Source organism: Arachis hypogaea, chromosome 5, assembly GCF_003086295.3.
Source record: "Arachis hypogaea cultivar Tifrunner chromosome 5, arahy.Tifrunner.gnm2.J5K5, whole genome shotgun sequence".
Lineage (NCBI taxonomy): Eukaryota > Viridiplantae > Streptophyta > Magnoliopsida > Fabales > Fabaceae > Arachis > Arachis hypogaea.
In genome coordinates, this window is record NC_092040.1 from 22,437,419 (window position 1) to 22,460,911 (window position 23,493).

At 40.7% G+C, this 23,493-nt stretch overlaps 1 non-coding gene across 1 annotated transcript; it reads right to left on the bottom strand.

The window, feature by feature from the left end:
• Positions 1 to 16,966: 16,966 nt before the first annotated feature.
• LOC112804822 (small nucleolar RNA R71) lies at positions 16,967 to 17,074 on the bottom strand. The gene has a single exon (XR_003203443.1). It is a non-coding gene; the product is annotated as a small nucleolar RNA R71 (small nucleolar RNA).
• Between the last annotated feature and the right edge of the window lie 6,419 nt (positions 17,075 to 23,493).

Here is a 23,493-nt window from a genome sequence, read left to right on the forward strand (position 1 = left end):
GCTTTATGATACCATGCACATTAGAAGGTGCCAGCACCAAGACAGCCCTATGTGATCTTGGAACAAGCATCAATCTAATACCTGCATCCACTATCAGAAAGCTTGGGTTGACTGGAGAAGTCAAACTAACCCGGATATGCCTCCAACTTGCTGATGGCTCCATTAAATATCCATCAGGCATAATAGAGGATATGATTGTCAAGGTTGGGCCATTCGCCTTTCCAACCGACTTTGTGGTGCTGGAAATGGAGGAGCACAAGAGTGCAACTCTCATTCTAGGAAGACCTTTCCTAGCAACTGGACGAACTCTCATTGATGTACAGAGAGGGGAAGTAACCCTGAGAGTCAATGAGGAGGAGTTCAAGTCGAATGCTGTAAAAGCTATGCAGCATCCAGACACACCAAATGACTGCATGGGCGCTGACATTATTGACTCTCTGGTAGAAGAGATCAATATGACTGAAAGCCTAGAATCAGAGCTTGAGGACATCTTCAAAGATGCTCAACCTGATCAAGAAGAATCAGTGGAAACAAAGGAATTTTCGAAAATTCCTCAGGAGGGGGATAAGCCTCCCAAACCTGAACTCAAACCACTACCACCATCCCTGAAGTATGCGTTTCTGGGAGAGGGTGACACTTTTCCAGTGATTATAAGCTCTGCTTTAAATCCACAGGAAGAGGAAGCACTGATTCAAGTGCTAAGGACACACAAGACAGCTCTTGGGTGGTCCATAAGTGATCTTAAGGGCATTAGCCCAGCTAGATGCATGCACAAGATCCTGTTGGAGGATAATGCCAAACCAGTGGTTCAACCACAAAGGAGGCTAAATCCAGCCATGAAGGAGGTGGTGCAGAAAGAGGTCACTAAATTACTAGAGGCTGGGATTATTTATCCTATTTCTGATAGCCCCTGGGTGAGCCCTGTCCAAGTTGTCCCCAAAAAGGGAGGCATGACAGTGGTTCATAATGAAAAAAATGAACTGGTTCCTACAAGAACAGTCACAGGATGGCGTATGTGTATTGACTACAGAAGGCTCAATACAGCCACCAGAAAGGATCATTTTCCTTTACCATTCATAGACCAAATGCTAGAAAGACTAGCTGGTCATGATTACTACTGCTTTTTGGATGGCTATTCAGGATACAACCAAATTGCAGTAGATCCTCAGGACCAAGAGAAAACAGCATTTACTTGCCCTTCTGGCGTGTTTGCCTACAGAAGGATGCCTTTTGGTCTGTGTAATGCTCCTGCAACCTTTCAGAGATGCATGTTATCCATCTTCTCTGATATGGTGGAGAAATTCCTGGAAGTCTTCATGGATGACTTCTCAGTATATGGAGACTCATTCAGCTCCTGTCTTAACCACCTAGCACTTGTCCTGAAAAGGTGCCAAGAGACTAACCTGGTTTTGAACTGGGAGAAATGTCACTTCATGGTGACTGAAGAAATTGTCCTTGGGCACAAAATTTCAAGCAAGGGAATAGAGGTGGATAAGGCAAAGGTAGAGGTAATTGAAAAATTACCACCACCTGCCAATGTTAAGGCAATCAGAAGCTTTATGGGGCATGCAGGATTCTACAGAAGGTTCATAAAGGATTTTTCAAAAATTGCAAAACCTTTGAGTAACTTGCTAGCTGCTGACACACCATTTGTGTTTGACACACAGTGTCTGCAGGCGTTTGAGACCCTGAAAGCTAAGCTGGTCACAGCACCAATTATCTCTGCACCAGATTGGGCATTGCCATTTGAATTAATGTGTGATGCCAGTGACCATGCCATTGGTGCAGTGTTGGGACAGAGGCATAACAAGCTTCTGCACGTCATTTATTATACCAGCCGTGTTCTAAATGACGCACAGAAGAATTACACAACCACAGAAAAAGAGTTACTTGCAGTGGTCTATGCCATTGACAAGTTTAGATCCTATCTAGTGGGATCCAAAGTAGTTGTGTACACTGACCATGCTGCTCTTAAATACTTACTCACAAAGCAGGATTCAAAACCCAGGCTTATCAGATGGGTGTTGCTTCTGCAAGAGTTTGATATAGAAATAAGAGACAGAAAAGGGATAGAGAACTAAGTAGCCGATCATCTGTCCCGGATAGAACCAGTAGCTGGGGCGTCCCTCCCTTCTACTGAGATTTCTGAGACTTTCCCAGATGAGCAACTCTTTGCCATTCAGGAAACTCCATGGTTTGCAGATATTGCAAATTATAAAGCTGTGAGATTCATACCCAAGGAGTACAGCAGCGTGCAAAGAAAGAAATTAATTTCAGATGCCAAGTACTACCTCTGGGATGAACCGTATCTCTTTAAGAGATGTGCAGACGGAGTGATCCGCAGATGTGTACCCAGAGAAGAAGCACAAAGGATCCTATGGCATTGCCATGGATCACAGTATGGAGGACATTTTGGAAGTGAGCGAACAGCCACTAAAGTCCTCCAATGTGGCTTCTACTGGCCTACCCTCTATAAAGATTCCCGAGAGTTTGTGCGTAACTGTGACAGTTGCTAAAGAGCTGGTAACTTGCCTCACGGATATGCCATGCCTCAACAAGGGATATTAGAGATAGAGTTGTTTGATGTATGGGGCATTGACTTCATGGGGCCGTTCCCACCATCATACTCAAACACTTATATTCTGGTGGCAGTGGACTATGTATCTAAGTGGGTAGAAGCAATTGCCACACCCACTAATGATACCAAGACCGTGCTAAAATTCCTCCAGAAACACATCTTCAGCAGGTTTGGTGTTCCCAGAGTACTAATAAGTGACGGGGGCACCCATTTCTACAATAGGCAGCTATACTCTGCCATGGTTAAATATGGAATTAGCCACAAAGTGGCAACTCCGTATCATCCACAGACAAATGGGCAAGCTGAGGTCTCTAACATAAAGCTAAAAAGAATCCTGGAACGGACTGTGATGGCCCGAAGAAAGGATTGGGCAAAGAGCTTGGATGATGCTCTGTGGGCATACAGAACAGCATTCAAGACTCCTATAGGAACCTCTCCATACCAACTAGTGTATGGGAAGGCCTGTCATCTGCCTGTGGAACTGGAACATAAAGCATACTGGGCAACCAGATTCTTAAACATGGATGCTCAGTTAGCTGGTGAAAAAAGATTACTCCAGCTAAATGAGCTAGAGGAGTTCAGACTCAATGCCTTTGAAAATGCAAAAATTTATAAGGAAAAGGCAAAGAAATGGCATGACAAGAAGTTGTCAACCAGAGTCTTTGAGCCAGGACAAAAAGTTCTGCTCTTCAACTCTAGGCTCAGACTGTTTCCAGGAAAACTCAAATCCCGGTGGAGGGGTCCGTATGTGATTACAGGAGTATCACCATATGGATATGTTGAGCTTCAGGATATGGATTCTGACAAAAAGTTCATTGTTAATGGACAGAGAATCAAGCATTATCTTGAAGGCAATTTTGAGCAGGAATGCTCAAAACTGAGACTTGAGTGATTCTCAGTAAAGGTCCAGCTAAAGACAGTAAAGAAGCGCTTGCTGGGAGGCAACCCAGTCATTAGGAAGTTGTATGAATTGTTCTTACAGAGGCAAGTATCAAAAATGAAGGAATTCACAGAGTTACAGAAGGATTCAGCTCAAAAAGCAGAGAAAAAGAGCTTACTGGCGAAAAAACGCCAGTAAGGGGCATTTTGGGCGTTAAACGCCAGAATGGGTACCATTCTGGGCGTTTAACGCTAGGAATGGTGCCATTTTGAGCGTTAAACGCCAGAATGGGCACCATTCTGGGCGTTTAAACGCCAGGTGTGCAGCATCCTGGGCGTTCAGAAAAACGCCCAGTGATAAAGAAATTCTGGCGTTTAACGCCAGCCAGGGCACCTGGCTGGGCGTTAAACACCCAAAAGGGGCATCAAATGGGCGTTAAATGCCAGAATGGGTGCCATTCTGGGCGTTTAACGCCAGAAAGGTGGGGGGACCACAATTTTGTTTTCAAATCAAATTTTTTCAAACTTTCCTTTTCTTACCCATACTTTTCTACAAAAACACATTTCAATCTCTCATCATTCACTTTCAAATTTTCAAAAATCTAAAATCATTCTTCAAATCTCTCAAATCATTCCCAAATTTTGTTCAAAATCTCACCCTTCTCTCAATTTCTTTCCATATCTTCTCAAATCTCCTTTCATTTTTTTCTTTTTTTTTTCGAAATCTCCTCTCCCCCACCTTATAAATACACGTTTGGCTCCCTCTTTCCACCACACCATTCGAATTTCCTCTTCCTCTCTCTCTCTTCTTTCCTTTCCTTAGCTTGAGGACAAGCAAACCTCTAAGTTTGGTGTGCTTTTCCGTGATCACTAAGCCAAGATTCATCAAAATCATGGCTCCTAAGGGAAAACAAACCAATTTAAGAGGAAAGAAAGAGAATAATCCAAAGAATCTTTGGAATCAAGAGAAGTTCTTAACCAAAGAACATGAAGACCATTATCACAAAATAATGGGTCTGAGGTCAGTGATCCCAGAAGTTAAATTTGATCTGAAAGAAGATGAATATCCAGGGATCCAAGAGCAAATTCGAAACAGAGGATGGGAAGTTCTAACCAATCCTAAAATAAAGGTTGGAAGGAACATGGTTCAGGAATTCTACTCTAATCTGTGGCTAACAGATAAGCAGAGAATGAGTGGAACTGCTTACCATACCTACAGAACCATGGTCAGAGGGAAAGTTATGTACTTCCATCTGGACAAAATAAGAGAAATCTTCAAACTACCTCAACTGCAAGATGATCCTGAATCCTTTAATAGGAGGATGGTGAGAGCAGATAAAGGGTTGGATCAAGTTCTAGAGGACATATGCCTCCCTGGAACTAAGTGGATAACCAATTCAAAGGGTGTCCCAAACCAACTCAAGAGGGGAGACCTCAAACCAATTGCAAGAGGTTGGCTAGACTTTATTGGGCGTTCCATATTGCCCACTGGCAACCGTTCTGAGGTCACCATCAAGAGAGCAGTGATGATTCATTGCATTATGCTTGGAAAAGAAGTGGAGGTTCATCATGTGATTGCTTGTGAGATCTACACAATTGCAAATAAGAATTCCACTGAAGCCAAATTGGCTTACCCAAGCTTGGTCTCCTTGCTCTGTAAAGAGGCTGGGGTGAAGATGGGAGTAGATGAGTTCATACCCATTGAACACCCAATCACCAAGAAGTCAATGGAAGGACAAATGCAAGACAACTCTATCAAGAGGAGGGTGCAGGAATTCCTCCCTGAATTCCCAAGAATTGACTACTGGACCAGCCTAGAAGCATCTATCACCAAGTTGCAAGAGACTATGGAGTAACTGAAGGAAGAACAGCAGAATCAGAACTGCATGCTCTGCAAATTGCTGAAGGAACAAGAGAAGCAGGGGCGTGAACTCCAAGAGTTGAAACGCCAAAAGCTCTCCTCTCAAGTTGAGGGAGCATCCACTTCTCAAAATCAAGGTTGTTGAGTCCTAACTCTGTGAAAACCTCTATCATTAGGAGCCTAGTTTAAATTTTTGTTCTCTAATTTTATTTTTTTAGTCTAATCTTATATCTATTTTTGAGTCTTGTTTTTAATTCATAATTAATAAAATTTAATTTTCATGTCTTAAAGCTATGAATGTCCTATGAATCCATCACCTCTCTTAAATGAAAAATTCTTTAATCACAAAAGAACAAGAAGTACAGGATTTTGAAATTTATCCTTGAAACTAGTTGAATTAGTTTGATGTGGTGACAATAATTTTTGTTTTCCGAATGAATGCTTGAACAGTGCATATGTCTCTTGAATTTATTGTTTTGAGAATGTTAGAAATTGTTGGCTCTTGAAAGAATGAAGGAAAAAGAGAACTGTTATTGAGGATCTGAAAAATCATCTAATTGATTCTTGAAGCAAGAAAAAGCAGTGAATTCAAAAAAAAATTTCGAAAAAAAAAAGAGAGAAAGAAATAAAGTGGTGATCCAAGGCAAAAAGAGTGTGCTTAAGAACCCTGGACACCTCTAATTGGGGACTCTAGCAAAGCTGGGTCACAATCTGAAAAGGTTCACCCAATTATGTGTCTGTGGCGTGTATGTATCCGGTGGTAATACTGGAAGACAGAGTGCTTTGGGCCACAGCCAAGACTCATACACTGGCTATGTTCAAGAATCATTATACTTAACTAGGAGAATCAATGACACTATCTGAGTTCTGAGTTCTTATAGATGCCAATCATTCTGAACTTCAAGGGATAGAGTGAGATGCCAAAACTGTTCGGAGGCAAAAAGCTACTAGTTCCGCTCATCTAATTGGAACTATGTTTCCTTGATATTTTGGAGTCTATAGTATATTCTCTTCTTTTTATCCTATTTTGATTTTTAGTTGCTTGGGGACAAGCAACAATTTAAGTTTGGTGTTGTGATGAGCGGATAATTTATACGCTTTTTGGCATTATTTTTAGTATGTTTTTAGTATGATCTAGTTAGTTTTTAGTATATTTTTATTAGTTTTTAGTTAAAATTCACTTTTCTGGACTTTACTATGAGTTTGTGTGTTTTTCTGTGATTTCAGGTATTTTCTGGCTGAAATTGAGGGTTCTGAGCAAAAATCTGATTCAGAGACTGAAAAGGACTACAGATGCTGTTGGATTCTGACCTCCCTGCACTCGAAGTGGATTTTTTGGAGCTACGGAAGCCCAATTGGCGCGCTCTCAACGGCGTTGGAAAGTAGACATCCTGGGCTTTCCAGCAATATATGATAGTTCATACTTTGCCCAAGATTTGATGGCCCAAACCGGCGTGGCAAATCAGCCTCAGAAATTCCAGCGTTTAACGCTGGAACTGGCATAAAACTTGGAGTTAAACGCCCAAACTGGCATAAAAGCTGGCGTTTAACTCCAGAAAAGGTCTCTACACGAAAATGCTTCATTGCTCAGCCCAAGCACACACCAAGTGGACCCAGAAGTGGATTTTTACGTCATTTACTCATTTCTGTATACCCTAGGTTACTAGTTTACTATTAATAGGATCTTTTGACATTGTATCTGTACCTCATGACACTTTACACGTTTCTTTGTGTACTTTCCATGGCATGAGTCTCTAAACCCCATGGTTGGGGGTGAGGAGCTCTGCTGTGTCTTGATGGATTAATGCAATTACTACTGTTTCTCATTCAATCATGCTTGCTTCCATTCTAAGATAATACTTGTTCTTAACCCGAATGAATGTGATGACCCGTGACAATCATCATCATTCTCAACTATGAACGCGTGCCTGACAACCACTTCCGTTCTACCTTAGATTAAGTAGTTATCTCTTGGATTCTTTAATCGGAATCTTCGTGGTATAAGCTAGAACTGATGGCGGCATTCAAGAGAATCCGGAAGGTCTAAACCTTGTCTGTGGTATTCTAAGTAGGATTCAATGATTGAATGACTGTGATGAGCTTCAAACTCCTGAAGGCGGGGCGTTAGTGACAGACGCAAAAGAATCAATGGATTCTATTCCGGCCTGATCGAGAACCGACAGATGATTAGCCATGCTGTGACAGAGCATAGGAACATTTTCACTGAGAGGATGGGAGGTAGCCATTGACAACGGTGAAACCCTACATATAGCTTGCCATGGAAGGAGCCTTGCGTGCTCGAAGAAGAAGACAGTAGGAAAGCAGAGATTCAGAAGATGGAGCATCTCCAAAACCTCAACCTATTCTCCATTACTGCAAAACAAGTAATCAGTTCATGTTCTTTTGCTTTTCATAATCAATCCTGATAATTTCTGATATCCTGACTAAGATTTACAAGATAACCATAGCTTGCTTCAAGCCGACAATCTCCGTGGGATCGACCCTTGCTCACGCAAGGTATTACTTGGATGACCCAGTGCACTTGCTAGTTAGTTGTGCGGAGTTGCAAAAAGTGTGATTGCAATTTCGTGCACCAGCGAGCTTAACTCAAACTTAGTCAGTATTTTCTGGCAAAATCTCTTCTTCTATCTTCTTGATATAGCAGAAAGTATAGGTTGCACTTACTAACTCTCGATATTTGCTTCTCATCTTTCCCTTATGAGATTATACTAAGGTGTCATTATACTTATGTTGTAATATGTCCTTGTTAGTGGCTATTTTCTGTATTGACCAGAATTGAACTTGTTTCTTGTCTTGACGAAAAAAGATATTAGTTAGCTGGCCTACTCCTTTAGTTCTTACCGTTTATGATAGTAATATTCAGTTTAAACATATTACTATATTAAAAATAAAGAAGTCTCCTTGATTAATATTCTTTGGACTTACAACCTATTAACAATGTAATAAGATTTTAGAGTATATGTTATATTGTTTGAGTGCCAGAGTATTAATCGTACTATTCAGTTGTATTAATATATAAACCAATGTGATATCATAAGAGTCAATTATAGAGTGATGGAAGTTGGCCCCTTTATGAAAAAAAAATTTAGAATATGTTATTTTAGAGTTTATGGTAATTTTTTCATTCAATTTTATCTTTTGACCTAATGGTGATATTATGTTAATTTATATTCAAGTAGATGTATAAGTATGATAAAAAAAAAATTAAACTAAATTTGATTAGATGTGAATTTAAACCGAACCCATATTGCCCATTTTTCTGGTTAATATGAATTATGTTAATAGAGTATAAGTCCTAATTGGTACTTTATATTATTCGTGGTTTGGCACTAATTTAATATATACAGTGATTATAATATCAAGATTCACTTTTTTAATCTATTAGAACTTATTATCACCCTTAAATTATTAATCTTTAATAAATGAACAAGAGATTTTATAACACCCTTAAATAAAAACATATGATAAATATAAAAATACGAACCTTAAGTGAAACTAAATACATTGATTTCTTAGCCAAATAGGATTATATGATCAAAATTTTTGCTCTAAAACTCATAAACTCAAAGTTTAACACCCACATCAATAGAGCTAAGCAAGAAATAAAACAACGATATGCACTCTAGGCTAATTCCAGCACAATTTTAAAAATTAAAATAACATAACAAAAACTAAGATAGATACTCAAGTGGCATTACAAACACATCTCAGTATGTTGAAGACAATTGAACATTGCACTTTAGCAACTTTCATTAGGAGCATTATACTGGGTATAGTCCCTAACAATGCATGGTGACTGTTTTAACATAAACAGTCTCATGCCAACTGATGCAAATGCATATTTGCATTATTAGTTAGTTAGTTTAGTTAGTTTTAGCTTAATTTCACTCATTTTCTCTAAATAAACAAGTCCTTTTATGAGTTTTGTTTCCATGCATGATGATATCAAGGAACATGTTAATTCTAGCCAAATTCATGCAAATGTTTTAAGGAATGCATATATGAATGAGTATGAATGAATCTCATGGAATTGGTGCATGAATTGGTAAGACTTTGAAGCTATTTCCTTTGTTGATGATAGGTGATGAAACAAGGAAGCATGGAAGCAAGAAGGATGCAAGCTGGGCAAGAAGTTGGCGTTGCCAACTTGGAATCCACGTTGCCAACTTGGGATTGGAGTTGCCAACTCCACAACACAAGGCAAGATTGGCAACCCTGGAGGCAACCAAGGCAAGAAGTTGGCGTTGCCAACTTAGGATTGGCGTTGCCAACGCCACACACAATCACACCAAGCAAGATTGGCAACCCTGGAGGCAACCAAGGCAAGAAGTTGGCGTTGCCAACTTAGGATTGGCGTTGCCAACGCCACACACAAGCCACAAGCAAGCAAACTTGGCCCTGGAAGCAAGGTTGGCGTTGCCAACTCTAGAACCAAGTTGCCAACGCCACACACAAGCCACAAGCAAGCAAACTTGGCCCTGGAAGCAAGGTTGGCGTTGCCAACTCTAGAACCAAGTTGCCAACGCCACACACAAGCCATGAGCAAGCAAACTTGGCCCTGGAAGCAAGGTTGGCGTTGCCAACTCTAGAACCAAGTTGCCAACGCCACATACAAGACACAAGCAAGGAACTTGGCCCTGGAAGAAGCAAAGTTGGCGTTGCCAACTTGAAGCTGGCGTTGCCAACGCCCACACAAGGAACTTGGCCTTGGATTTGGAGCCTCGAGCACGTTGCCAGCCTAGAGATGAGGGGCGTTTTTGAGGACAACGCAGGCTAACAACGCCAAACAATCAAGCTTGGCCCTGGAAGAAAAGGAGCTGGCGTTGCCAACTCAAGATGGGCGTTGCCAACGCCACACAACCAAGCAACAAATGAAGCCATGGAAGAAAAGGAGCTGGCGTTGCCAACTCAAAAATGGCGTTGCCAACGCCACACAAGAAAGTTTGGCCAGGCACCAAATTTTGGTGCCAACCAGGCTGCCAAACGCCCATTGGCGCACCAACCAGGCTGCCAAACGCCCAATGGCGCACCAACCAGCGTTCTAAACGCCCATTGGCGCACCACTCACGTTGCCAACGCTGGATGGGCGTTGCCAACGCCAAAACAAGGCAGCCTGAACATGTCCACTTCAATGGAAGATATCTTGAGCTACAGAGATCCAAATTGAGTACTTCCAGTTGCGTTGGAAAGCTAACATTCAGAGCTTTCCAACCATATATAATAGTCCATGGTGGAGCACAAGATTGGAGCCAAACCAGAGTCATCTTTAGGCCCTAAAAACAAGAACATGAAGTGAAATTCAAGAAAGCTAGAGATTGGCCTAGGGGTGTGGGTCGAGCACGTTGCCAACGTGCCACAAGGGGGGCGTGTTTTGCAACAACGCCAGCCCCAAGTCCTTGCCTTGGGAGAGTGATGCTCGAGCACGTTGCCAACTTGGGGTTGAGGGTGCGTTATTCACAACAACTTGGCAACAACTTGGCAGCTTGACCTTACCTTCTTTGAGGAACCATAACCTGAGCTAGGAAAGTCCAATTGAGGTGATTCCAGTGGCATTAGAAAATAGACATCAAGAGCTTTCCAATGATGTATGATAGTCCATATTGAAGCTGAAGGTTGACACTCAAATTCTGGGCTACATTTAGCATGAAAGTAAGGCCAAGAAGAGGAAAAGCAAGTTGTTGGCAACAACTTGGGCTAGCAACGCCCAAGTCTCATACTTCATGCCCAGGAAATTGTCCTGCACGTTGCCAACGTGCATTTGGCCTGGAGTTAGTGCCAATAACGCCAAGCCAATGGGCCAGAAACATGATGAATGAACTCTTCCCTTCCAAGTCTAGCAACACTTCCAATTGAGCCAAGAATTCAACAATGAGAAAGCCCACATTGATAACCCAAATTGGAGATCTCTGAAGAGTTTTAGGAGTAGTATAAATAGAAGAGATTGATGTACTTGTAGGCGACTTTTGGACTTTTACACTTTTACTTTACTTTTTACACTTAGTCATTCTTACTCTTTTTAGCACTTGTATTTGGAAACACTTTTGGAACTTCTCTTCTTGATTTTTTTCTTAATCTTCAAGCATTTACTTATTCTTCCTCATCTTTCTTTGAAATTTAGTTTAACTTTGATTGATGGCAATTGTTGTTGAAATTGGAGCTATGATTCACTAAACCCCTTTCATTAGGGGGAGGAGCTCTGTTGGTTGGAATGAATTGGTGAACCCATCTTCTCTTTCTCAATTTTAGTGGTTGATCTAAAGAGGGAACTCTTGTTCTTCAAAGATTCAACCACCATCGAGAGAGGGGTTAATCTATATGAATTATGTGGTGAATTTGATGAATGAGCCACATAATTCAGTTTAGAGTTCATCCTCTCATGATTTCCTCAATCAACATACCTTGGTTAGTATGTGAGATGTAACTCTCCTTGGTTGAGATTTTGGAAATTGTGTGGCTGGATTAAAATTGATCTTCATCTCTTCTCATGAACAATTAGATCACGAGAGTGGCAATTGGCTATGTTGAGAGAGATTGAATCACCAAGAGATTGGGATTCAATCACCCATTTGCCATGGATCTATACCTATGATTGAGAAGGATTTGACTAACATCAATTCATGAAAACTAACATCTCTAATCCCTAATGATCCTCTCTATCATTAACTCTCATTTCTCTTGCTCTAGCTATTTGATTACCCAATTCCCAATCCCTTTCTACATTCTGTCTATTTACTACTCTTGTTATTTAAATTCTGTTCATCTACTTCTTGCCATTTACGTTTATGCTCTTTAAATTTCTGCACCCTTTAATTTCTTGCCATTTACCTTTGATGTTATTTAAGTTTCTTGCAATTTAAGTTTCTGTCATTCACTTGCACTTCATTTCTTTATTCTAGTTCTTTACATTCTTTGCCATTTAAATTCTTGCAATTATGTTTAAAAAAATCAAAATGCTCATGAAATCAAAACTATGTTTGCTTGACTAAATCTACCATTTAACTAAAGTTGCTTAATCTACCAATCCTCGTGGGATCGACCTCACTCTTAGTGAGTCTTACTACTTGATACGACCCGGTATACTTGCCGGTTGTATGTGAAATCCTAATTTTTACGTATCACCAACTGTGCTGAAAGAGGTGTTCCCATAATGTTCCCTTGTATTTAAGCCTTGAAAGGATAATTTCAGTTCTCTCTAAATTATTCGCACTACCAAAATAGTAGCTGGAATCCAGGACAAATATTATATCTTTCCCTACAAATAGTGTGGGATTATGAGGTAATCCAACACTAGAAATCCTTATCATTTTATCCCAATAAAGCTTATTATCACTATCACGGTTAATTTCCCACACCACAATCTCCTTACTAAAGTCAGTGTTCCTATAGGATATAAACCCTATACCATCTTTAAATAATGTGAGGGAGTGATAAGCTGATTTCACTTTGTTTGGGACATTTTCTTCATAAAAAAGTCTTTGCTGTAGAGAGAATGTCAAAATTAGTTTTGGTTCCGTAAATTCATCCCCTCCCCCAACCTATCTAGTAGACAATTCCGTTGTTAACAACATCCTTAAGGCCTAATTTCTGCACTTCAGTGTTAAACTTGACAGAATGGTTCCAATAATCTTCAAATGAGTTGTAGCAGGTCCATGATATCTGCTTGGTCGAATAAGCACATTTATAAACGTGGATAATGCGATACTCAATGCCATCAATCAACTAACTGAATGCATAAAGAGAAATGACATAGCGGCAATGCTTGCTGACATGATCAGACACGAATATTGTAACACCCTACCATACAGAGTCTTATGCTTAAGTCATAATTCAGAGATGGCAAGGTATTACGACCTTGATGAGCGGATAATTTGTACGCTTTTTGGCATTGTTTTTAGTATGTTTTTAGTATGATCTAGTTAGTTTTTAGTATATTTTTATTAGTTTTTAGTTAAAATTCACTTTTCTGGACTTTACTATGAGTTTGTGTGTTTTTCTGTGATTTCAGGTATTTTCTGCGTGAAATTGAGGGACCTGAGCAAAAATCTGATTCAGAGACTGAAAAGGACTGCAGATGCTGTTGGATTCTGACCTCCCTGCACTCGAAGCGGATTTTCTGGAGCTACAGAAGCCCAATTGGCGCGCTCTCAACGGCGTTGGAAGGTAGACATCCTGGGCTTTCCAGAAATATATGATAGTCCATACTTTGCCCAATATTTGATGGCCCAAACCGGCGTTCAAAGTCACCCTCAGAAATCCCAGCGTTAAACGCTGGAACTGGCACCAAAATGGGAGTTAAACGCCCAAACTGGCATAAAAGCTGGCGTTTAACTCCAAGAGAGGTCTCTGCACGAAAATGCTTCATTGCTCAGCCCAAGCACACACCAAGTGGGCCCGGAAGTGGATTTTTATGTCATTTACTCATTTCTGTAAACCTTAGGCTACTAGTTTTCTATAAGTAGGACCTTTTACTATTGTATTGAGACATCGAGGGGTAGCTATCTTCATTGTTATGCTATCTTAGATCATTGGGAGGCTGGCCTCATGGCCATGCCTAGACCTTGTTCTTATGTATTTTCAACGGTGGAGTTTCTACACACCATAGATTAAGGTGTGGAGCTCTGCTGTACCTCGAGTATTAATGCAATTACTATTGTTCTTCCATTCAATTCCGCTTGTTCTTGTTCTAAGATATCACTTGTTCTTCAACTTGATGAATGTGATGATCCGTGACACTCATCATCATTCTCACCTATGAACGTGTGACTGACAACCACCTCCGTTCTACCTTCGATTGGGTGAATATCTCTTGGATTCCTGATTGCACGATACATGGTTGATCGCCTGACAACCGAGTGCTCGCCTGACAACCGAGCCAACCATTCCGTGAGATCAGAGTCTTCGTGGTATAGGCTAGAACTGATGGCGGCATTCAAGAGAATCTGGAAGGTCTAACCTTGTCTGTGGTATTCTGAGTAGGATTCGATGATTGAATGACTGTGACGTGCTTCAAACTCCTAGCAGGCGGGGCGTTAGTGACAGACGCAAAAGAATCGCTGGATTCTATTCCGGCCTGACCGAGAACCGACAGATGATTAGCCATGCTGTGACAAAGCATAGGAACATTTTCCCTGAGAGGATGGGAGGTAGCCACTGACAACGGTGAAACCCTTGCATAAGCTTGCCATGGAAAGGAGTAAGAAGGATTGGATGAAGACAGTAGGAAAGCAGAGAGACGGAAGGGAAGGCATCTTCATGCGCTTATCTGAAGTTCCTACCAATGAATTACATAAGTACCTCTATCTTTATCTTTATGTTTTTATGCGTTCATCACCATATCCATTTGAGTTTGCCTGACTAAGATTTACAAGATGACCATAGCTTGCTTCATACCAACAATCTCTGTGGGATCGACCCTTACTCGCGTAAGGTTTATTACTTGGACGACCCAGTACACTTGCTGGTTAGTTGTGCGAAGTTGTGTTTATGCCATGGTATTGAACACCAAGCTTTTGGATTCATTACCGGGGATTATTTGAGTTGTGAAAAGTATTGATCACAATTTCGTGCACCTAGTTTTTGGCGCCGTTGCCGGGGATTGTTGCGTTTGGACAACTGACGGTTCATCTTGTTGCTTAGATTAGGTATTTTTTTCTTCAGAGTTCTTAAGAATGAATTCTAGTGTTTCAAGGTGATGTTCTTATCATCACCAAGGCTGATTGATCTTCATCAATTTAGCTCTTGAATGCAGTGTTCTGCTGAAGCTTGGCTGACCATGTCTAATTCCTTTAGACTGAAGCTTTAGACTAACATTGCATGATTCCTGGGATTCTCATTAAGAATTTTGATATCTTTTTCCACTTAATTTTCGAAAAACACAAAAAAAAATAAAAAAAATCATAAAATCCAAAAATTTCTTGTTTGAGTCTAGTGTCTCATGTTAAGTTTGGTGTCAATTTCATGCATCCATTCATGTGTGCTTAAGGATCTTCAAATAATTCTTGATGATTTCTTACTCTGATCTTTGAATTCTCTTGACTTGAGTGTTTTATGTGTCTCATATGCATTCTCATTAGTGTCAGTAGTATACAAACTGCTAAGTTTGGTGTCTTGCATGCATAGTTATTTGATTCTTGTTGCATTTTGATTTTTCCTTATTATTAAAAATCCAAAAATATTTTTTATTTGTGTCTTCTCAAGTCAATACTACAGAGAAATTGAAGATTCAGAACATACAGCAGAGGAATTACACAGAAAAGCTGGGCGTTCAAAACGCCCAGTGAAGAAGGACAGACTGGCGTTTAAACGCCAGCCAGGGTACCTGGTTGGGCATTTAACGCCCAAAAGGGTATAGTTTTGGGCGTTAAACGCCAGAATGTGCACCATTCTGGGCGTTTAACGCCAGGATGGCACAAGAGGGAAGATTCTGTTTTTCAATGCAATTTTTTCAGGTTTTCAAAGTTTTTCAAAATCAAATCTTTTTCAAATCATATCTTTTCAATCATGTGTTTTCAAAATCAATTTCTTTCCATTTTCAAAGATACTTACTATCAATTAATGATTTGATTCAACACTTCAAGCATGTTGCCTTTTCTGTTGAGGAAGGTTTAATGTTTGAATCATATCTTTTCTTGTTAGTCAAGTTTTTAATTTTCAAAATCAAATCTTTTTTTTTAAAATGTTTTTCAAATCATATCTTCTCAATCACATCTTTTTAAAACTAATCATATTTTCTTAACCACATCTTTTTCAAAATAGTTTTCAATCAAATCTTTTTTATTTCTAATTCCAAAATCTTTTTCAAAAATCACTTGATCTCTTTCCCACTCTTGGGTTTCGAAAATTAATTAGTGTTTTTCAAAATGTTTTCAAAATTTCTTACTTAATTTTCGAAAATTACTTCCCTCCTTCTCACATCCTTCTATTTATGGACTAACACTATCTATTAATGCAAAATTCGAACTCCATCTTCTTTGATAAGTTCGAATTTTCTAACTCTGTCTTATACTCTTCTTTTCCTCTGACACTTCAAGGAATCTCCATACTGTGACATAGAGGATTCCACATTTTCTTGTTCTCTTCTCTTTCATATGAGCAGGAGCAAAGACAAAGGCATTCTTGTTGAGGCTGATCCTGAACCTGAAAGGACCTTGAAGAGAAAGCTAAGAGAAGCCAAAGCACAACTCTCTTTAGAGGACCTGACCGAATTCTTCAAAGAAGAAGAACACATGGCAGCCGAAAACAACAATGCCAACAATGCAAGGAAGGTGCTGGGTGACTTTACTGCACCTACTCCCGATTTTTATGGGAGAAGCATCTCTATCCCTGCCATTGGAGCAAACAACTTTGAGCTTAAGCCTCAATTAGTTTCTCTAATGCAACAGAATTGCAAGTTCCATGGACTTCCATTGGAAGATCCTCATCAGTTCTTAGCTGAGTTCTTGCAAATCTGTGACACTATCAAGACTAATGGGGTTGACCCTGAGGTCTACAGACTTATGCTATTCCCTTTTGCTGTAAGAGATAGAGCTAGAACATGGTTGGACTCTCAACCTAAAGAAAGCCTGGACTCTTGGGAAAAGCTAGTCAATGCCTTCTTGGCAAAGTTCTTTCCACCTCAAAAATTGAGTAAGCTTAGAGTGGAAGTCCAAACCTTCAGACAGAAGGAAGGAGAATCCCTCTATGAAGCTTGGGAAAGATACAAACAATTAATCAGAAAGTGTCCTTCTGATATGCTTTCTGAATGGAGCATCATAGGTATTTTCTATGATGGTCTCTCTGAACTATCCAAGATGTCTTTGGATAGCTCTGCAGGAGGATCTCTTCATCTGAAGAAGACGCCTACTGAAGCTCAAGAACTGATTGAAATGGTTGCAAATAACCAATTCATGTACACTTCTGAAAGAAATCCTGTGAACAATGGGACTAGTTAGAAGAAAGGAATTCTTGAGATTGACACTCTGAATGCCATATTGGCTCAGAATAAAATATTGACTCAACAAGTCAAATGATTTCTCAAAGTCTGTCTGGAATGCAAAATGCACCAAGCAGTACTAAGGAGGCTTCATCTGAGGAAGAAGCTTATGATCCTGAGAACCCTTCAATGGAAGAGGTGAATTACATGGGAGAACCCTATGGAAACACCTATAATCCTTCATGGAAAAATCATCCAAATTTTTCATGGAAGGATCAACAGAGACCCCAACAAGGTTTCAACAATAATAATGGTGGAAGAAACAGGTTTAGCAATAGCAAGCCTTTTCCATCATCTTCTCAGCAACAGACAGAGAGTTCTAAGCAGAATAACTCTGACTTAGCAACCATGGTCTCTGATCTGATCAAAACCACTCAAAGTTTCATGACTAAAACAAGATCCTCCATTAGAAATTTGGAGGCACAAGTGGGTCCGCTGAGCAAGAAAATTACTGAACTCCCTCCTAGTACTCTCCCAAGCAATACAGAAGAAAATCCAAAAGGAGAGTGCAAGGCCATCAACATGGCCGAATTTTGGGAGGAAGGAGAGGCAGTGAACGCCACTGAGGAAGGCCTCACTGGGCGTCCACTGGCCTCCAATTAGTTCCCCAATGAGGAACCCTGGGAAACTGAGGCTCAAACTGAGACCATATAGATTCCATTGGACTTACTTCTGCCATTCATGAGCTCTGATGAGTATTCCTCCTCTGAAGAGGATGAGTATGTCACTAAAGAGCAAGTTGCTAAATACCTTGGAGCAATCATGAAGCTAAATGACAAGTTATTTGGAAATGAGACTTGGGAGGATGAATCCCCTTTGCTCACCAAAGAACTGGATGACTTGTCTAGGCAGAAACTGCCTCAAAAGAGACAGGATCCTGGGAAGTTTTCAATACCTTGTACCATAGGCACCATGACCTTCAAGAAGGCCTTGTGTGACTTAGGGTCAAGTGTAAACCTCATGCCTCTCTCTGTAAAGGAGAAGTTAGGGATCTCTGAGGTACAAGCTGTAAAAATCTCACTAGAGATGGCAGACAACTCAAGAAAACAAGCCCATGGACTTGTAGAGGATGTTCTGGTTAAAGTTGAAGACCATTACATCCCTACTGATTTCATAGTCCTAGAGACAGGGAAGTGCATGGATGAATCCATCATCCTTGGCAGACCCTTCCTAGCCACAGCAAGGGCTGTGATTGATGTTGATAGAGGAGAGTTGATCATTCAAGTGAATGAAGAATCCTTGGTGTTTAAGGCCCAAGGATATCCCTCTGTCATCATGGAGAGGAAGCATGAAGAGCTTCTCTCAAAACAGAGCCAAACAGAGCCCCCACAGTCAAACTCTAAGTTTGGTGTTGGGAGGCCACAACCAAACTCTAAGTTTGGTGTTGAACCCCCACATTCAAACTCTAAGTTTGGTGTTGGGAGGTTCCAACATAGCTCTGAGCATTTCTGAGGCTCCATAAGAGTCCTCTGTCAAGCTAATGACATTAAAGAAGCGCTTGTTGGGAGGCAACCCAATGTTTTATAATTAACTATTTTCTTTTGTTATTTTATATTTTTTGTAGGTTGATGATCATAAGAAGTCACAAAATCAATGAAAAAAGCAAAAACAGAATGAAAAACAGGACGAAAAACAGCACACCCTGGAGGACGCACCTACTGGCGTTTAAACGCCAGTGAGGCTAGCTGTTGGGCGTTTAACGCCCAGTCTGGCACCATTTTGGGCGTTTAACGCCAGAAAGGGGCACCAGACTGGCGTTAAACGCCAGAAAAGGGCAAGAAGCTGGCGTTAAACGCCAGAAATGGGCACCAGCCCGGCGTTTAACGCCAGAATTGGCACAAATCGAGATTTTGTTTGCCATTTGGTGCAGGGATGACTTTTCCTTGACACCTCAGGATCTGTGGACCCCACAGGACCCCCACCTACCCCACCACTCTCTCTCTTCTTCACCCATTCACCAATCACCTCAACATCTCTTCCCCAAAAACCCTTCACCTATCAAATCTCATCTTTCTCTTCATCACTCACATCCATCCTTCATAAAACCCCACCTACCTCACCATTCAAATTCAAACCACTTTACCACCCAAACCCACCCTCAAATGACCGAACCCTACCCTTCCCCCTCTCCTATATAAACCCTCCTTCATTCCTTCCTTTCCACACAACCTAAACACCATTTCTCCCCCCTTTGGCCAAACACAAAGCCATTCCCTTTCTCCTCATTTCTTCTTCTTCTCCTCTCTTCTTTCTTCTTTTGCTCGAGGATGAGCAAACATTTTAAGTTTGGTGTGGTAAAAGCATTGCTTTTTGTTTTTCCATAACCATTTATGGCATCCAAGGCCGGAGAAACCTCTAGAAAGAGGAAAGGGAAGGCAAAAGCTTCCACCTCCAAGTCATGGGAGATGGAGAGATTCATCTCAAGGGTGCATCAAGACCACTTCTATGAAGTTGTGGCCTTGAAGAAGGTGATCCCCGAGGTCCCTTTTTCACTCAAAAAGGGTGAACATCCGGAGATCCAACATGAGATCCGAAGAAGAGCTTGGGAAGTTCTTACCAACCCCATTCAATAAGTCGGAATCTTGATGGTTCAAGAGTTCTATGCCAATGCATGGATCACCAAGAACCATGATCAAAGTGTGAACCCGGATCCAAAGAATTATCTTACTATGGTTCGGGGGAAATACTTGGATTATAATCCGGAAAGTGTAAGGTTGGCATTCAATTTGCCCATGATGCAAGGAGATGAACACCCTTACACTAGAAGGGTCAACTTTGATCAAAGGTTAGACCAAGTCCTCACAATCATATGTGAAGAGGGCGCCCAATGGAAGAGAGATTCAAGAGGGAAGCCGGTTCAATTGAGAAGGCATGACCTCAAACCCGTGGCTAGAGGATGGTTGGAGTTTATCCAACGCTCAATCATTCCCACTAGCAACCAGTCCGAAGTTACCATAGACCGGGCTATCATGATTCATAGCATCATGATTGGAGAAGGAATAGAAGTTCATGAGGTTATAGCTCAAGAGCTTTATAAGGTGGCGGACAAGCCCTCTACCTTGGCAAGGTTAGCCTTCCCTCATCTCATTTGTCACCTCTGTTATTTAGTTGGAGTTGACATAGAGGGAGACATCCCTATTGATGAGGACAAGCCCATCACTAAGAAGAGGATGGAGCACACAAGAGACCCCACTCATCATGAGATCCCTGAGATACCTCAAGGGATGCACTTTCCTCCACAAAACTATTAGGAGCAACTAAACACCTCCCTAGGAGAATTGAGTTCCAACATGGGACAACTAAGGGTGGAGCACCAAGAACACTCCATCATCCTCCATGAAATTAGAAAAGATCAAAGAATCATGAAAGAGGAGCAAAAAAGACAAGGAAGAGACATTGAGGAGCTCAAGCACTCCATAGGGTCTTCAAGAGGAAGAAAGAGCCGCCATCACTAAGGTGGACCCGTTCCTTGATTTCCTTGTTCTTTATTCTTCTGTTTTTCGAATTTCATGCTTATGTTTATCTATGTTTGTGTCTTGTGATCATTAGTGTCTTAGTGTCTATGCCTTCAAGTTATGAATGTCCTATGAATCCATCACCTCTCTTAAATAAAAACGTGCTTAATTGAAAAAGAAAAAGAATTGCATGAATTTTGAATTTTATAACAGTTTAATTATTTTGATGTGGTGGCATTACTTTTGTCTTCTGAATGTATGCTTAAACAGTGCATATGTATCTTGAATTTGTGGTTCATGAATGTTGGCTCTTGAAAGAATGATGAAAAAGGAGACATGTTACTGAGGATCTGAAAAATCATAAAAATGATTCCTGAAGCAAGAAAAAGCAATGAAAAAAAATCGAAAAAAAATAGAGAAAAGGGGAGAAAAAGAAAGAAAAAGAAATAAAGTTGTGATCCAAGGCAAAAAGAGTGTGCTTAAGAACCCTGGACACCTCTAATTGGGGACTCTAGCAAAGCTGAGTCACAATCTGAAAAGGTTCACCCAATTATGTGTCTGTGGCATGTATGTATCCGGTGGTAATACTGGAAGACAGAGTGCTTTGGGCCACAGCCAAGACTCAATAAGTAGCTTTGTTCAAGAATCATCATACTCTACTAGGAGAATCAATAACACTATCTGGATTCTAAGTTCCTAAAGAAGCCAATCATTCTGAATTTCAAAGGATAGAGTGAGATGCCAAAACTATTCAGAGGCAAAAAGCTAAAAGCCCCGCTCATCTAATTAATACTGATCTTCATAGATGTTTTTGGAATTCATTGCATATTCTCTTCTTTTTATCTTAGTTGATTTTCAGTTGCTTGAGGACAAGCAACAATTTAAGTTTGGTGTTGTGATGAGCGGATAATTTGTACGCTTTTTGGCATTGTTTTTAGTATGTTTTTAGTATGATCTAGTTAGTTTTTAGTATATTTTTATTAGTTTTTAGTTAAAATTCACTTTTCTGGACTTTACTATGAGTTTGTGTGTTTTTCTGTGATTTCAGGTATTTTCTGGCTGAAATTGAGGGACCTGAGCAAAGATCTGATTCAGAGACTGAAAAGGACTGCAGATGCTGTTGGATTCTGACCTCCCTGCACTCGAAGCAGATTTTCTGGAGCTACAAAAGCCCAATTGGCGCGCTCTCAATATCGTTGGAAAGTAGACATCCTGGGCTTTCTAGCAATATATGATAGTCCATACTTTGCCCAAGATTTGATGGCCCAAATCGGCGTTCAAAGTCACCCTCAGAAATCCCAGCGTTAAACGCTGGAACTGGCACCAAAATGGGAGTTAAACGCCCAAACTGGCATAAAAGCTGGCGTTTAACTCCAAGAGAGGTCTCTGCACGAAAATGCTTCATTGCTCAGCCCAAGCACACACCAAGTGGGCCCGGAAGTGGATTTTTATGTCATTTACTCATTTCTGTAAACCTTAGGCTACTAGTTTTCTATAAGTAGGACCTTTTACTATTGTATTGAGACATCGAGGGGTAGCTATCTTCATTGTTATGCTATCTTAGATCATTGGGAGGCTGGCCTCATGGCCATGCCTAGACCTTGTTCTTATGTATTTTCAACGGTGGAGTTTCTACACACCATAGATTAAGGTGTGGAGCTCTGCTGTACCTCGAGTATTAATGCAATTACTATTGTTCTTCCATTCAATTCCGCTTGTTCTTGTTCTAAGATATCACTTGTTCTTCAACTTGATGAATGTGATGATCCGTGACACTCATCATCATTCTCACCTATGAACGTGTGACTGACAACCACCTCCGTTCTACCTTCGATTGGGTGAATATCTCTTGGATTCCTGATTGCACGATGCATGGTTGATCGCCTGACAACCGAGTGCTCGCCTGACAACTGAGCCAACCATTCCGTGAGATCAGAGTCTTCGTGGTATAGGCTAGAACTGATGGCGGCATTCAAGAGAATCCGGAAGGTCTAACCTTGTCTGTGGTATTCTGAGTAGGATTCGATGATTGAATGACTGTGACGTGCTTCAAACTCCTAGCAGGCGGGGCGTTAGTGACAGACGCAAAAGAATCGCTGGATTCTATTCCGGCCTGACCGAGAACCGACAGATGATTAGCCATGCTGTGACAAAGCATAGGAACATTTTCACTGAGAGGATGGGAGGTAGCCACTGACAACGGTGAAACCCTTGCATAAGCTTGCCATGGAAAGGAGTAAGAAGGATTGGATGAAGACAGTAGGAAAGCAGAGAGACGGAAGGGAAGGCATCTTCATGCGCTTATGTGAAGTTCCTACCAATGAATTACATAAGTACCTCTATCTTTATCTTTATGTTTTTATGCGTTCATCACCATATCCATTTGAGTTTGCCTGACTAAGATTTACAAGATGACCATAGCTTGCTTCATACCAACAATCTCTGTGGGATCGACCCTTACTCGCGTAAGGTTTATTACTTGGACGACCCAGTACACTTGCTGGTTAGTTGTGCGAAGTTGTGTTTATGCCATGGTATTGAACACCAAGCTTTTGGATTCATTACCGGGGATTATTTGAGTTGTGAAAAGTATTGATCACAATTTCGTGCACCAGACCTCTAAAATAAAAATTTAGTACGTATAGTAGTATGAATGATTGATTATAACTAGGAGCCCTTGTAGAAAAAGGGGTAAACAAAAATCGCAACTCGAAAGCGCAACACTCCG